Source organism: Maylandia zebra, linkage group LG20 (assembly GCF_041146795.1).
Source record: "Maylandia zebra isolate NMK-2024a linkage group LG20, Mzebra_GT3a, whole genome shotgun sequence".
NCBI classification, from domain to species: domain Eukaryota; kingdom Metazoa; phylum Chordata; class Actinopteri; order Cichliformes; family Cichlidae; genus Maylandia; species Maylandia zebra.
In genome coordinates, this window is record NC_135186.1 from 17,848,353 (window position 1) to 17,862,127 (window position 13,775).

The following is a 13,775-nucleotide window of genomic DNA, read 5'->3' on the forward strand; positions in this document are numbered from 1 at the left end:
ACTGAACTTTGAAATTTACCTGATGAAAGATAGTTTACAGTGGCACTCTGTCAGGATCATTCTGACTATAAGATCACTGTATTAATCTGAATCCTTCTGAAATGTGCTGTGAATGAATGCTGATGCAACTCACTGTGGGAAAGCTGCTAATAAAATGAATCTGTGACACATGCAACACGTTCACAGAGGAAGAGGACTCAAAGGGAGGACACGCAGAGGCTGTGTTGAAGTCAGAAATCCAAATCTTTATTAAAAAAAAAACAGGCGGCGGTTACAAACAGGAAGACAAGCAGTCCATCAAACAGTCTACAGGGTCAAACATTCAGAGAATTTAAACAGCAGTAAAAAATAACTGGACACTGAAAAACTTAAAGCAATGTGTGACGCAATAGAAGGAAGCAGTGTGTTACTGTGTTGTGTTGTTTGTTACGTTGTGATGTGTCATATCGTGTCGTGTTGTGTTATATGTAGTGCCGACGTAGGACAGTTTTTCCAATTTCATTGTACTACTGTACTATGTATGACTGTGCAATGACAATAAAGAGTTATCTTATCTTATCTTATATTCACTGAATTATCATCAATTACAAAAGAGAAAAATGACGATTTCTAAGGATTATTTTCTTAAATGCAGTTAGAGTGTGGCTGGTAAAGATGGAAACATACAGAATGTAAACTGTGTGAGTTTGGTGAACTTTGTTAGTAACAAATGAGGTAAAAAAAAAACAACCCCAAAACATACAAAACACAGAAAGAGGCTCTCAGTATTCATTAATAATTAGAAAGAAAAATTCTGGTCGTGGATTTTTACAGTCTTAGTTCCGCTCGCTGTCATCATTATAATCATCATGATAAATGGCGAGGTCCTGAGGTGGGTGGGGCTGTCTCTGTGATGTCACCATGAAGGAACAGCATCTGGCACGTGTACATCCCAGTACACTGGTGTAGTTTCCTCTCCAGCTGTTTGACATGTGACACTTGAATAGTGTTAGGTCAGGTGACCACATGGTTTCTAAAGTAACTGACAGGAAGTAACCAGGCCGTCAGAAATGGATGGCATGTGTGTAGAGTTACTGGAGTTGGGTAACTCTACTTACCAAAAGCAGAAGCACACAGATGAAGGATCAGATGCTGAATGTTGCAGGAACATGCTCATGTGTGGTGGTCATTCAGTGCTGCTCCGGCAGGTTAGACAGTCCAAGACTGATATGCTGCCCATCTGAGAGTTTGAAAACACACATGGAAAGATTTATTTTGTGTTACAGTCAAAGTTGGATGTTCATTTTTGTCCTTTAAAAATGTTTGTGTATTTGAAAGCACTAACATTTAAGGATGACTTGGATTGTCTCCTTTAAAGGGGAGACAAGTGTATCCACTGATCTACGTCACTTTACCTGGATGATGACTCTTCTCCCCCTCACTCAGAAACACTCCTAATATAACCAAGCAAATAAATAATATTGAAGATTTACTTACATCATTACAAAAACATCAAAAACATCTCCCTTTGATTCTATTTCTCCATTCCTGCTGAACATCAGGCAACAAATATCTCAATAAATCACAGTAAAATGTAAAGCACATGTTTTCTCTGCTTTGTCTAACCTCTGCAGAGCCTCTGTCAAGAAAAACATAACTGTAAGCATAAAACAAATATACATTCATAACACGTCACTGGACAAACCTCGGTCAGTTGATTTCCTCTGTGCAGTGCAGATGAGCATCAGTCAGCAAGTGACTCTGCTGGTTCTTCTGAGGAAACACCACCGTCTCTCCACACCGTCACCATCTGTGAGCACAAACTGCTGCTCTGCCAGCATGTAGGAATCACATATCACACACACAGGGGTGAAGAAACATCAGAGCTCAACTTTGGATACTTTAGATCTAAACAGATCAAAGTAGCTCTTAGTTTCAACAATCAGTGAGCAGACAAACAATGATCCCACCCACTCCATGACATGTTGGTCAGTCACAGGAGCTCGTTCAGTGAGAGACTGAGATTACCGAAAAGCACCACTGAACGACACAGGAAATCATTCCTGCCTGTGGCCATCTCCCTGTACAACGCATCCACTTAACACACTGTTTGCTGCTACAACTACACATGTTTCTTTTCCAAATATTTATTTATAAGTGACTTATGTATGTATGTATGTATGTATGTATGTATGTATGTATGTATATATATGTATATATTGTACTATTCTTAGTTAGCGTATTGTCTGTCTTGTCTTAATGTTGGTTTAAAATGGAGCACTGTAACAAAAAATAATTTCCCCCAGGGATCAATAAAGTATTCTGATTCTGATTCTGATACCAAACTGATTCTGTATGAATACAATATGGTATTTTCAATACAGGTATCAAATTAATTTATTAAAACTAATACAGATATATGTATATTTTTTTTTGATAAATTAGTTTGCTAAATTATAAGAATATATATATTTTTTCATTTAACAATTGCAACTAAAAGAAATTAAATATTGAACAAAAATATATTGTCACATTCTTTGCATGCTCAGCACGATGACAGACTTGAAGTTGCTACAGATTTTAAGAAGTGATAATTATAGGGAAGAAACTTCTCTTTTTCATCCGTTTAATCAAACATTTGATGCCTCAGCTGTCTCAGTCCTATAGCGTTCTGCAACTACAACTAACCTGAGGCTTGGATTTGGCTGCAGGTGCCCCTGTACATCCTTCTCAGCAGCACACATGTGGGTACCATTTAATCCCACTTCTTCCTGAGCTTTGCTTCATCACAAGACCAAAGGTGGCATCCCGTGTCACAGTCTTATCATCATCCAGAAGAAACATTTGAAGAAACATTTACGCGCCTCCTGGTTTTGTTTTCTGATCCTGCGAAAAGACTGAGGACAACAAAGCCCAGAGAACACGAGATACACAACATCCAACATTCAGACTCAACAGCCTCCATAAATGAAGAGCACCAGGTTGGTTCAGTTATAGTAGATATAAGCATACTTCACATTACTGGGTATGAATAATAATGAGGAGGCAAACTTTGACGATGCAGAGCATGATGTCCCATCATCAGACTGTAAACAAACATCCACCAGGCTTCTTTGTTGCCAAAATTGATGATTCTCCTATCAGGGATCAGTAGCGTGTATTAACCTGTGGTACAAGCAGCAGTCACTGAAATATTACTGTTTCAGATAAGAAATCTAGGACATAAAAGCCAGAGTGGGAGGGATCTCTGCAAACTGACTTAGGTCTGCAAGTGTGAAGCTCAACAAAAATCTGACTCTCCAGTCACAGACAAACAAAAACTCCAGCTGGGAGATAGAAAATGCTGTCTGGGTCCTGCTGGATGTTGCTGGTCAGAGTCCACACATTAGCAGAGTGCTTCTTGGTCCCACTGACCCATGTGGACAGCGACTGTGGAGAACTGTTCTGGAAAACAGAGAAGAGAATTAAAATAACAAAAAGTAGCAGCAGTTCAGATCTGATTTAATTTAATTTCCTTCACACAGCACATTCGTCCAGGCTGACAGGTAAACAGAATTAATCTCAGGTAACATGACTCATAGTAGAGATTCAGTAAGAAAGATTGCAGGCTCTAATATTATTACCACACAATCCAAGGACACACCAACAGCTCCGATTTGTAGAACTATTTAAACAAATGTCTTCTGAATATTCAATTCAGGTTCGCAGTGGGAGGGTGGGAGGTGTCGTGGAATTTTTTAAATAAAGTCTGCAACACAGAAAGAGCTGTGATCAAGCTATTTATTACTGCGCCAACACACATCAAACATCACAGTTCAGTCATGTCAGCGCTGCCACAGAAGTGGTGCTCCTACTCCTTTATGCATTCCAAGGAAGAGGGAGGAAGTTACAAACGGATCCTACCACACTTCAACGGATCAATGGTTATGCTGTTTTGTGGCCTTATCAGCACCCGTAAAGGGAGTTGTTTTCTCAAACTGCTGACGCTGAAGTAAGTTCATCTAGTTTTAGAAACTTTCACTGAACAGTAACAGTGTTACAACTAAGCATATGCATAAGCACTTAAATACTTTAAATGAGAATAACAGAAAATTTCTATTACAGAGGCTAGAGCCTGTCCCAGTAGTCATAGGTAGAGCACACCTGGACAGGTCACCAGTCTGTCAGAGGACTAACACAAAGATAGACACCAGAGTAACAAATCTATTTAAAATTAATGTAAGTTTGCTGCAGCTGTATGTATGAACATGTGTTTCTGTGCTCACAGTCCACCTCTCAGGAACCTGTAGTTCACTTTAAGTCTACTTTAAACAAACCTCACAAAAGGCTGATGTGGCTGGATCAGTAGTCTGATTTGAGTACGATACCTTTGGCCAGGGATTACTCTGGTGCATCGCTTCACTGCAGTGTTACGTATTTTCCCCACACCTGAATAAAAAAAATACTGATATATACAAATAACAGCTTCAGCTGATGCAGCCTGACTCAATCCTAAATGTTCAGCACACAGAGACACAGAGGTGCCGTTTAAAGTTTAGTGTTAACCTGAGTCACTGATCATTTGCAGTATTACAGAGTCTGGCAGTCTTTGCATGATGTCCACGTCACTGTAAGTTTCTAGCCGACTCTCAGGTGTGACAGGTGTGCCAGCAGGAAACAGTAATAATAACCTGCATCCTGTGGTTTGTCATGCAGGACTAAAGAAGCCAGGCTTTGTTCACACAGCTAGGATTGTATTTTACACTGACCCTGGGTCAGTATAAGTATCATACAGTTTAAACGAAGCACTGAAACTTGCACATATTTATTATAGATGCACTGAAGCTAATCGAGATATTTGCTGTCAATCTGTGGCTGCGATTATTATTATATATTATTATTATATTACTGGAAACTTTATTAACTAGTAACTTCATCAGTCATGACAGAAGCTAATATTTCTGTGCTAACATCGTTTAAACAGTAACAGCTTTCCTCCAATATAAGCTAACGTTTACACCGTAACTTTAAGCTAGCACCATAAAGACGGTAAAACACGTAATAATATCTACAAATGCATCTTAAAGCTGTTATATTAGCACTCGGTGTATTACTAACATAACCACATTAACATTACTGACACTCGCTGACTTTTAATAGTCATTCTATAAATGCTGTCTGTTTAAATGGTCTTACCTGTACACACTGCATATCCACCGGATTCCAGCCAGAGTGGATTCTGGAGTCTTCCCACGCTCCTGTTAGTGATCCTCCATCTGGATGGATGAGAACAACCTTCTGAACAATCTAGCAGGAAATGGCCCATATCTATGGGACTGATTTGTGCTAATAACGCCCATTGTATGGACTGATAACAGCCGAAGCGGGTGAATAAAGTCACCCAGTAGCTAGCTGTGCCATTACCCAGCATACATCACTCCCTCCATAAATGCAATAAACGATACAAAAGTAATAGCCTATAATTAATTCCTCTGCTGTATCTGCTGTTTTTCAGGTAGTTGTTTACATTATATAATTTATTGTGTTCTGTATACCTCACTACAATGTGATTTGGAAAATGTCTAAATATACCGACAACAGGCACTTCCGCAGCAATCTCTTCAATCGGAGGACCCTTCACGCACAGGCCCCGACGCGAGGGGCATGTGCGTCCATAAGTGAAGCAGAGGGATAGTGATGGGCAGATGAAGCCTCATGAAGCACTGAAGCTTTTCATCCAATTGGTTCACCTCAACGCGAAGCTTCTTGAAGCTTCATTTGCTCTAGCAGGACACCTACTGGACGTAAAAATATTAGTTGGCATGAATTTGAAGAGTGTGGCATTTTGCACACAGCCTGTAAATGTCAACAACAAAAGGAGTGTGTAAAACATCTATATTGTAGTGATGGCAGCATACTGTGTATATTTATGCTGGCAGTATGGAAAATGATTATTTGTGGCAAAGTTCGAACCGCTTCCTGAACCAGTCACGTGGTACAGCCGGGCAGCGAGGCTTCGGACGTCATCATTTTCAGCTCCTCCCATAAATGAAGCAAGCCTCGATACGCATGGCGGCGGGGGGCGTGGCCCGCCTCCTGTGACATCAAGGTCCAAAGCCCTATTCGGCTTACAGGATGATGACATCACATATATTTAGAATCTTACAACAAATTTGGTCCTATGATGCTTTAATCCGTTGATCCGCAAAAGTCTATAAATAGGGGTGAAGAGCAATGACTTTTAGTTAATTAATTGCAGCATTTATGTTAGCAGAATTGAAACGTTCACCAAAGAGGTATTTTGAAACACCTGGATCCTTTTTGGAGTAGCTGTTTACAGATTCCAACATGTCTCAGAGGAAACAACCCTACAGATTTCTAAGGTAAGTTTTCTTTCTTTTTTTCTGTTTTTAGGTTGTTCACTGACAGAATAAGAATCACACAAGCTCACCTCTAGACAGCTGCCCTGCATGGTTTGAAGCAAAGTTTTCTTCTATTTGATCTCAAAAAGCTCCTAAAACAGTCAGTGATCACCGTTGACCTCCCTCGGCTTTTATTACCGCTAATCATTTATTTAAGCTCAGTTTTTAAAACCTTAGGATGTAACTACAACCCAGCCCATGCAGCAGTATATGAATGACTAACCTCGTATTGTGGATGGATTATCTCAGTTGTTCTCCTGGCTGAAGTTTGGTCCTTTTACAGCATCCTGCCATGCGATTACATTTGTTCCTGACCACCGAGAACGCTCACATTAACTTTTATCGAGTGGAAAAAAAGTTAGCTTGTTTATATTATGCTAACATAGCTGTGTCGCTAGCGGTCACGTAGCACATCATTATATACCAGCTAGCCCAACTTCAGTCACCCTACAAACGTCACTGCTGTTTAGTTTTCTGTCTTCATTTATGCTGGAAGTGATAGCAGAGTTGTACGTTTTAATTTGTTTCCAAAACCCCGCAGTCAGGACATGCTATATTGTATTTAGATAGAAGCTAGCGAGCTAACTCCCTGCTAACTTCTAACTCCGTTAAATGTCATAAATTCCGTTTTCATGGATGCCTGGATGTTAAACTCAATTGTTACACCTGGTAGAGCAGAACGCTGATCATTTTATTAAAGATGAAAGACTTTAGACAGTTTTTCAACTCTCAGTAATGCCATAGTGATCGTTTGATATATGGACCTGCAGCGGAGTTTAGACCCAGACACGGCTAGTGACGTCAGACTGAACAACCGGATAGTGATATGAATTAATTTAGAACTCACTGGAGAGAAAATGCCACGAGCAAATCAACAAAAAGCTGGGGATTGCACATGACTGGCGTCTTTGTTTGGTGATATCGGATACATGTTGCCGCCAGGATGGAAAACGATGAAAAGATAGCCCATTATCCAGGTTCTTGCCTTCACGATCATGAGCTCTAACGTTGCAACCAACTACAAAACAAGTATGAACCATAGCTGAAGCTGTATCCTTTGTCTGGCCTACTGTCATGGCGGCGGGGGGCGTGGCCCGCCTCCTGTGACATCAAGGTCCAAAGCCCTATTCGGCTTACAGGATGATGACGTCACATATATTTAGAATCTTACAACAAATTTGGTCCTATGATGCTTTAATCCGTTGATCCGCAAAAGTCTATAAATAGGGGTGAAGAGCAATGACTTTTAGTTAATTAATTGCAGCATTTATGTTAGCAGAATTGAAACGTTCACCAAAGAGGTATTTTGAAACACCTGGATCCTTTTTGGAGTAGCTGTTTACAGATTCCAACATGTCTCAGAGGAAACAACCCTACAGATTTCTAAGGTAAGTTTTCTTTCTTTTTTTCTGTTTTTAGGTTGTTCACTGACAGAATAAGAATCACACAAGCTCACCTCTAGACAGCTGCCCTGCATGGTTTGAAGCAAAGTTTTCTTCTATTTGATCTCAAAAAGCTCCTAAAACAGTCAGTGATCACCGTTGACCTCCCTCGGCTTTTATTACCGCTAATCATTTATTTAAGCTCAGTTTTTAAAACCTTAGGATGTAACTACAACCCAGCCCATGCAGCAGTATATGAATGACTAACCTCGTATTGTGGATGGATTATCTCAGTTGTTCTCCTGGCTGAAGTTTGGTCCTTTTACAGCATCCTGCCATGCGATTACATTTGTTCCTGACCACCGAGAACGCTCACATTAACTTTTATCGAGTGGAAAAAAAGTTAGCTTGTTTATATTATGCTAACATAGCTGTGTCGCTAGCGGTCACGTAGCACATCATTATATACCAGCTAGCCCAACTTCAGTCACCCTACAAACGTCACTGCTGTTTAGTTTTCTGTCTTCATTTATGCTGGAAGTGATAGCAGAGTTGTACGTTTTAATTTGTTTCCAAAACCCCGCAGTCAGGACATGCTATATTGTATTTAGATAGAAGCTAGCGAGCTAACTCCCTGCTAACTTCTAACTCCGTTAAATGTCATAAATTCCGTTTTCATGGATGCCTGGATGTTAAACTCAATTGTTACACCTGGTAGAGCAGAACGCTGATCATTTTATTAAAGATGAAAGACTTTAGACAGTTTTTCAACTCTCAATAATGCCATAGTGATCGTTTGATATATGGACCTGCAGCGGAGTTTAGACCCAGACACGGCTAGTGACGTCAGACTGAACAACCGGATAGTGATATGAATTAATTTAGAACTCACTGGAGAGAAAATGCCACGAGCAAATCAACAAAAAGCTGGGGATTGCACATGACTGGCGTCTTTGTTTGGTGATATCGGATACGGAAAACGATGAAAAGATAGCCCATTATCCAGGTTCTTGCCTTCACGATCATGAGCTCTAACGTTGCAACCAACTACAAAACAAGTACGAACCATAGCTGAAGCTGTATCCTTTGTCTGGCCTACTGTCATGGCGGCGGGAGGCGTGGCCCGCCTCCTGTGACATCAAGGTCCAAAGCCCTATTCGGCTTACAGGATGATGACGTCACATATATTTAGAATCTTACAACAAATTTGGTCCTATGATGCTATGACATGGTTATATATTTACATGTAGATAATGTCCTCAAGTTCTGTATAACCACTTTTTCCTCTCTCTGTGTTTGTTTCTCGTTCGTTGTTGTGTGTGTGTTTGTGTGCATTTGTCTCTTTCAAACAGGTGCCGGTCCTCACCTCTGCAGTGCTGCCGTCTCCTGTAGCGCTGCATGGTTCTAAGCTAAGTTTCCTTTCCTTTTTCTGTTCTCTCAGATTTGTCCTCAGGTTTGAAGTGTCTGTGTTGTGCAGCTGGTCTGGTCTGTCTCTAGACAGTTCAGGCTTCACCCACTAGTTAAATGGTGGAGGCTCACAGCGACATACTCAACACACAAGTTTCTGAACTCTGCATGAGGGTTTCTCCGACGAAGTGAGGGCCGTGAGGCACAGCTCCCCGTCCCCCGGTGACCCTGCTAGGTCCACCTTCTTAGGGAAACCCTCTGCAGAGGAGCTGACAGAGCCAGGAACTTGTGAGTTGCGTGTGTCCACTCAGGCATCATTCATGCTTGTTCTGTAGGCAGTTCCTGTCAGAAGGAGGAGGCGCGGCAGGAGCGTCGGGGGGCGGAAGACGGTGCCTCAGTGCCTCTCTCCTTCTGACATTGTTAAAGAAAACACAACAAATTTGTAATTATGTAGATAATTACATGTAGATAATGTCCTCAAGTTCTGTATAACCACTTTTTCCTCTCTCTGTGTTTGTTTCTCGTTCGTTGTTGTGTGTGTGTTTGTGTGCATTTGTCTCTTTCAAACAGGTGCCGGTCCTCACCTCTGCAGTGCTGCCGTCTCCTGTAGCGCTGCATGGTTCTAAGCTAAGTTTCCTTTCCTTTTTCTGTTCTCTCAGATTTGTCCTCAGGTTTGAAGTGTCTGTCTTGTGCAGCTGGTCTGGTCTGTCTCTAGACAGTTCAGGCTTCACCCACTAGTTAAATGGTGGAGGCTCACAGCGACATACTCAACACACAAGTTTCTGAACTCTGCATGAGGGTTTCTCCGACGAAGTGAGGGCCGTGAGGCACAGCTCCCCGTCCCCCGGTGACCCTGCTAGGTCCACCTTCTTAGGGAAACCCTCTGCAGAGGAGCTGACAGAGCCAGGAACTTGTGAGTTGCGTGTGTCCACTCAGGCATCATTCATGCTTGTTCTGTAGGCAGTTCCTGTCAGAAGGAGGAGGCGCGGCAGGAGCGTCGGGGGGCGGAAGACGGTGCCTCAGTGCCTCTCTCCTTCTGACATTGTTAAAGAAAACACAACAAATTTGTAATTATGTAGATAATTACATGTAGATAATGTCCTCAAGTTCTGTATAACCACTTTTTCCTCTCTCTGTGTTTGTTTCTCGTTCGTTGTTGTGTGTGTGTTTGTGTGCATTTGTCTCTTTCAAACAGGTGCCGGTCCTCACCTCTGCAGTGCTGCCGTCTCCTGTAGCGCTGCATGGTTCTAAGCTAAGTTTCCTTTCCTTTTTCTGTTCTCTCAGATTTGTCCTCAGGTTTGAAGTGTCTGTGTTGTGCAGCTGGTCTGGTCTGTCTCTAGACAGTTCAGGCTTCACCCACTAGTTAAATGGTGGAGGCTCACAGCGACATACTCAACACACAAGTTTCTGAACTCTGCATGAGGGTTTCTCCGACGAAGTGAGGGCCGTGAGGCACAGCTCCCCGTCCCCCGGTGACCCTGCTAGGTCCACCTTCTTAGGGAAACCCTCTGCAGAGGAGCTGACAGAGCCAGGAACTTGTGAGTTGCGTGTGTCCACTCAGGCATCATTCATGCTTGTTCTGTAGGCAGTTCCTGTCAGAAGGAGGAGGCGCGGCAGGAGCGTCGGGGGGCGGAAGACGGTGCCTCAGTGCCTCTCTCCTTCTGACATTGTTAAAGAAAACACAACAAATTTGTAATTATGTAGATAATTACATGTAGATAATGTCCTCAAGTTCTGTATAACCACTTTGTCCTCTCTCTGTGTTTGTTTCTCGTTCGTTGTTGTGTGTGTGTTTGTGTGCATTTGTCTCTTTCAAACAGGTGCCGGTCCTCACCTCTGCAGTGCTGCCGTCTCCTGTAGCGCTGCATGGTTCTAAGCTAAGTTTCCTTTCCTTTTTCTGTTCTCTCAGATTTGTCCTCAGGTTTGAAGTGTCTGTGTTGTGCAGCTGGTCTGGTCTGTCTCTAGACAGTTCAGGCTTCACCCACTAGTTAAATGGTGGAGGCTCACAGCGACATACTCAACACACAAGTTTCTGAACTCTGCATGAGGGTTTCTCCGACGAAGTGAGGGCCGTGAGGCACAGCTCCCCGTCCCCCGGTGACCCTGCTAGGTCCACCTTCTTAGGGAAACCCTCTGCAGAGGAGCTGACAGAGCCAGGAACTTGTGAGTTGCGTGTGTCCACTCAGGCATCATTCATGCTTGTTCTGTAGGCAGTTCCTGTCAGAAGGAGGAGGCGCGGCAGGAGCGTCGGGGGGCGGAAGACGGTGCCTCAGTGCCTCTCTCCTTCTGACATTGTTAAAGAAAACACAACAAATTTGTAATTATGTAGATAATTACATGTAGATAATGTCCTCAAGTTCTGTATAACCACTTTTTCCTCTCTCTGTGTTTGTTTCTCGTTCGTTGTTGTGTGTGTGTTTGCGTGCATTTGTCTCTTTCAAACAGGTGCCGGTCCTCACCTCTGCAGTGCTGCCGTCTCCTGTAGCGCTGCATGGTTCTAAGCTAAGTTTCCTTTCCTTTTTCTGTTCTCTCAGATTTGTCCTCAGGTTTGAAGTGTCTGTGTTGTGCAGCTGGTCTGGTCTGTCTCTAGACAGTTCAGGCTTCACCCACTAGTTAAATGGTGGAGGCTCACAGCGACATACTCAACACACAAGTTTCTGAACTCTGCATGAGGGTTTCTCCGACGAAGTGAGGGCCGTGAGGCACAGCTCCCCGTCCCCCGGTGACCCTGCTAGGTCCACCTTCTTAGGGAAACCCTCTGCAGAGGAGCTGACAGAGCCAGGAACTTGTGAGTTGCGTGTGTCCACTCAGGCATCATTCATGCTTGTTCTGTAGGCAGTTCCTGTCAGAAGGAGGAGGCGCGGCAGGAGCGTCGGGGGGCGGAAGACGGTGCCTCAGTGCCTCTCTCCTTCTGACATTGTTAAAGAAAACACAACAAATTTGTAATTATGTAGATAATTACATGTAGATAATGTCCTCAAGTTCTGTATAACCACTTTTTCCTCTCTCTGTGTTTGTTTCTCGTTCGTTGTTGTGTGTGTGTTTGTGTGCATTTGTCTCTTTCAAACAGGTGCCGGTCCTCACCTCTGCAGTGCTGCCGTCTCCTGTAGCGCTGCATGGTTCTAAGCTAAGTTTCCTTTCCTTTTTCTGTTCTCTCAGATTTGTCCTCAGGTTTGAAGTGTCTGTGTTGTGCAGCTGGTCTGGTCTGTCTCTAGACAGTTCAGGCTTCACCCACTAGTTAAATGGTGGAGGCTCACAGCGACATACTCAACACACAAGTTTCTGAACTCTGCATGAGGGTTTCTCCGACGAAGTGAGGGCCGTGAGGCACAGCTCCCCGTCCCCCGGTGACCCTGCTAGGTCCACCTTCTTAGGGAAACCCTCTGCAGAGGAGCTGACAGAGCCAGGAACTTGTGAGTTGCGTGTGTCCACTCAGGCATCATTCATGCTTGTTCTGTAGGCAGTTCCTGTCAGAAGGAGGAGGCGCGGCAGGAGCGTCGGGGGGCGGAAGACGGTGCCTCAGTGCCTCTCTCCTTCTGACATTGTTAAAGAAAACACAACAAATTTGTAATTATGTAGATAATTACATGTAGATAATGTCCTCAAGTTCTGTATAACCACTTTTTCCTCTCTCTGTGTTTGTTTCTCGTTCGTTGTTGTGTGTGTGTTTGTGTGCATTTGTCTCTTTCAAACAGGTGCCGGTCCTCACCTCTGCAGTGCTGCCGTCTCCTGTAGCGCTGCATGGTTCTAAGCTAAGTTTCCTTTCCTTTTTCTGTTCTCTCAGATTTGTCCTCAGGTTTGAAGTGTCTGTGTTGTGCAGCTGGTCTGGTCTGTCTCTAGACAGTTCAGGCTTCACCCACTAGTTAAATGGTGGAGGCTCACAGCGACATACTCAACACACAAGTTTCTGAACTCTGCATGAGGGTTTCTCCGACGAAGTGAGGGCCGTGAGGCACAGCTCCCCGTCCCCCGGTGACCCTGCTAGGTCCACCTTCTTAGGGAAACCCTCTGCAGAGGAGCTGACAGAGCCAGGAACTTGTGAGTTGCGTGTGTCCACTCAGGCATCATTCATGCTTGTTCTGTAGGCAGTTCCTGTCAGAAGGAGGAGGCGCGGCAGGAGCGTCGGGGGGCGGAAGACGGTGCCTCAGTGCCTCTCTCCTTCTGACATTGTTAAAGAAAACACAACAAATTTGTAATTATGTAGATAATTACATGTAGATAATGTCCTCAAGTTCTGTATAACCACTTTTTCCTCTCTCTGTGTTTGTTTCTCGTTCGTTGTTGTGTGTGTGTTTGTGTGCATTTGTCTCTTTCAAACAGGTGCCGGTCCTCACCTCTGCAGTGCTGCCGTCTCCTGTAGCGCTGCATGGTTCTAAGCTAAGTTTCCTTTCCTTTTTCTGTTCTCTCAGATTTGTCCTCAGGTTTGAAGTGTCTGTCTTGTGCAGCTGGTCTGGTCTGTCTCTAGACAGTTCAGGCTTCACCCACTAGTTAAATGGTGGAGGCTCACAGCGACATACTCAACACACAAGTTTCTGAACTCTGCATGAGGGTTTCTCCGACGAAGTGAGGGCCGTGAGGCACAGCTCCCCGTCCCCCGGTGACCCTG

At 43.5% G+C, this 13,775-nt stretch overlaps 1 long non-coding RNA gene across 20 annotated transcripts; it reads right to left on the reverse strand.

The window, feature by feature from the left end:
- Positions 1-224: 224 nt before the first annotated feature.
- LOC143414343 (uncharacterized) lies at positions 225-8,844 on the reverse strand. 20 transcript variants are annotated; one of them, XR_013094882.1, is made up of 9 exons: positions 8,655-8,844; positions 7,228-8,117; positions 5,551-6,690; positions 5,155-5,234; positions 2,668-4,407; positions 1,685-1,810; positions 1,325-1,433; positions 1,098-1,219; positions 225-977 (listed from the first exon to the last, which is right to left on the reverse strand). It is a non-coding gene; the product is annotated as an uncharacterized LOC143414343 (long non-coding RNA). The 20 variants fall into 20 exon arrangements; XR_013094883.1 differs by lacking the exon at positions 8,655-8,844 and having other exon boundaries at positions 5,551-6,085; positions 6,604-6,690; positions 7,228-8,592; XR_013094881.1 differs by lacking the exon at positions 8,655-8,844 and having other exon boundaries at positions 7,228-8,600.
- Positions 8,845-13,775: the final 4,931 nt, after the last annotated feature.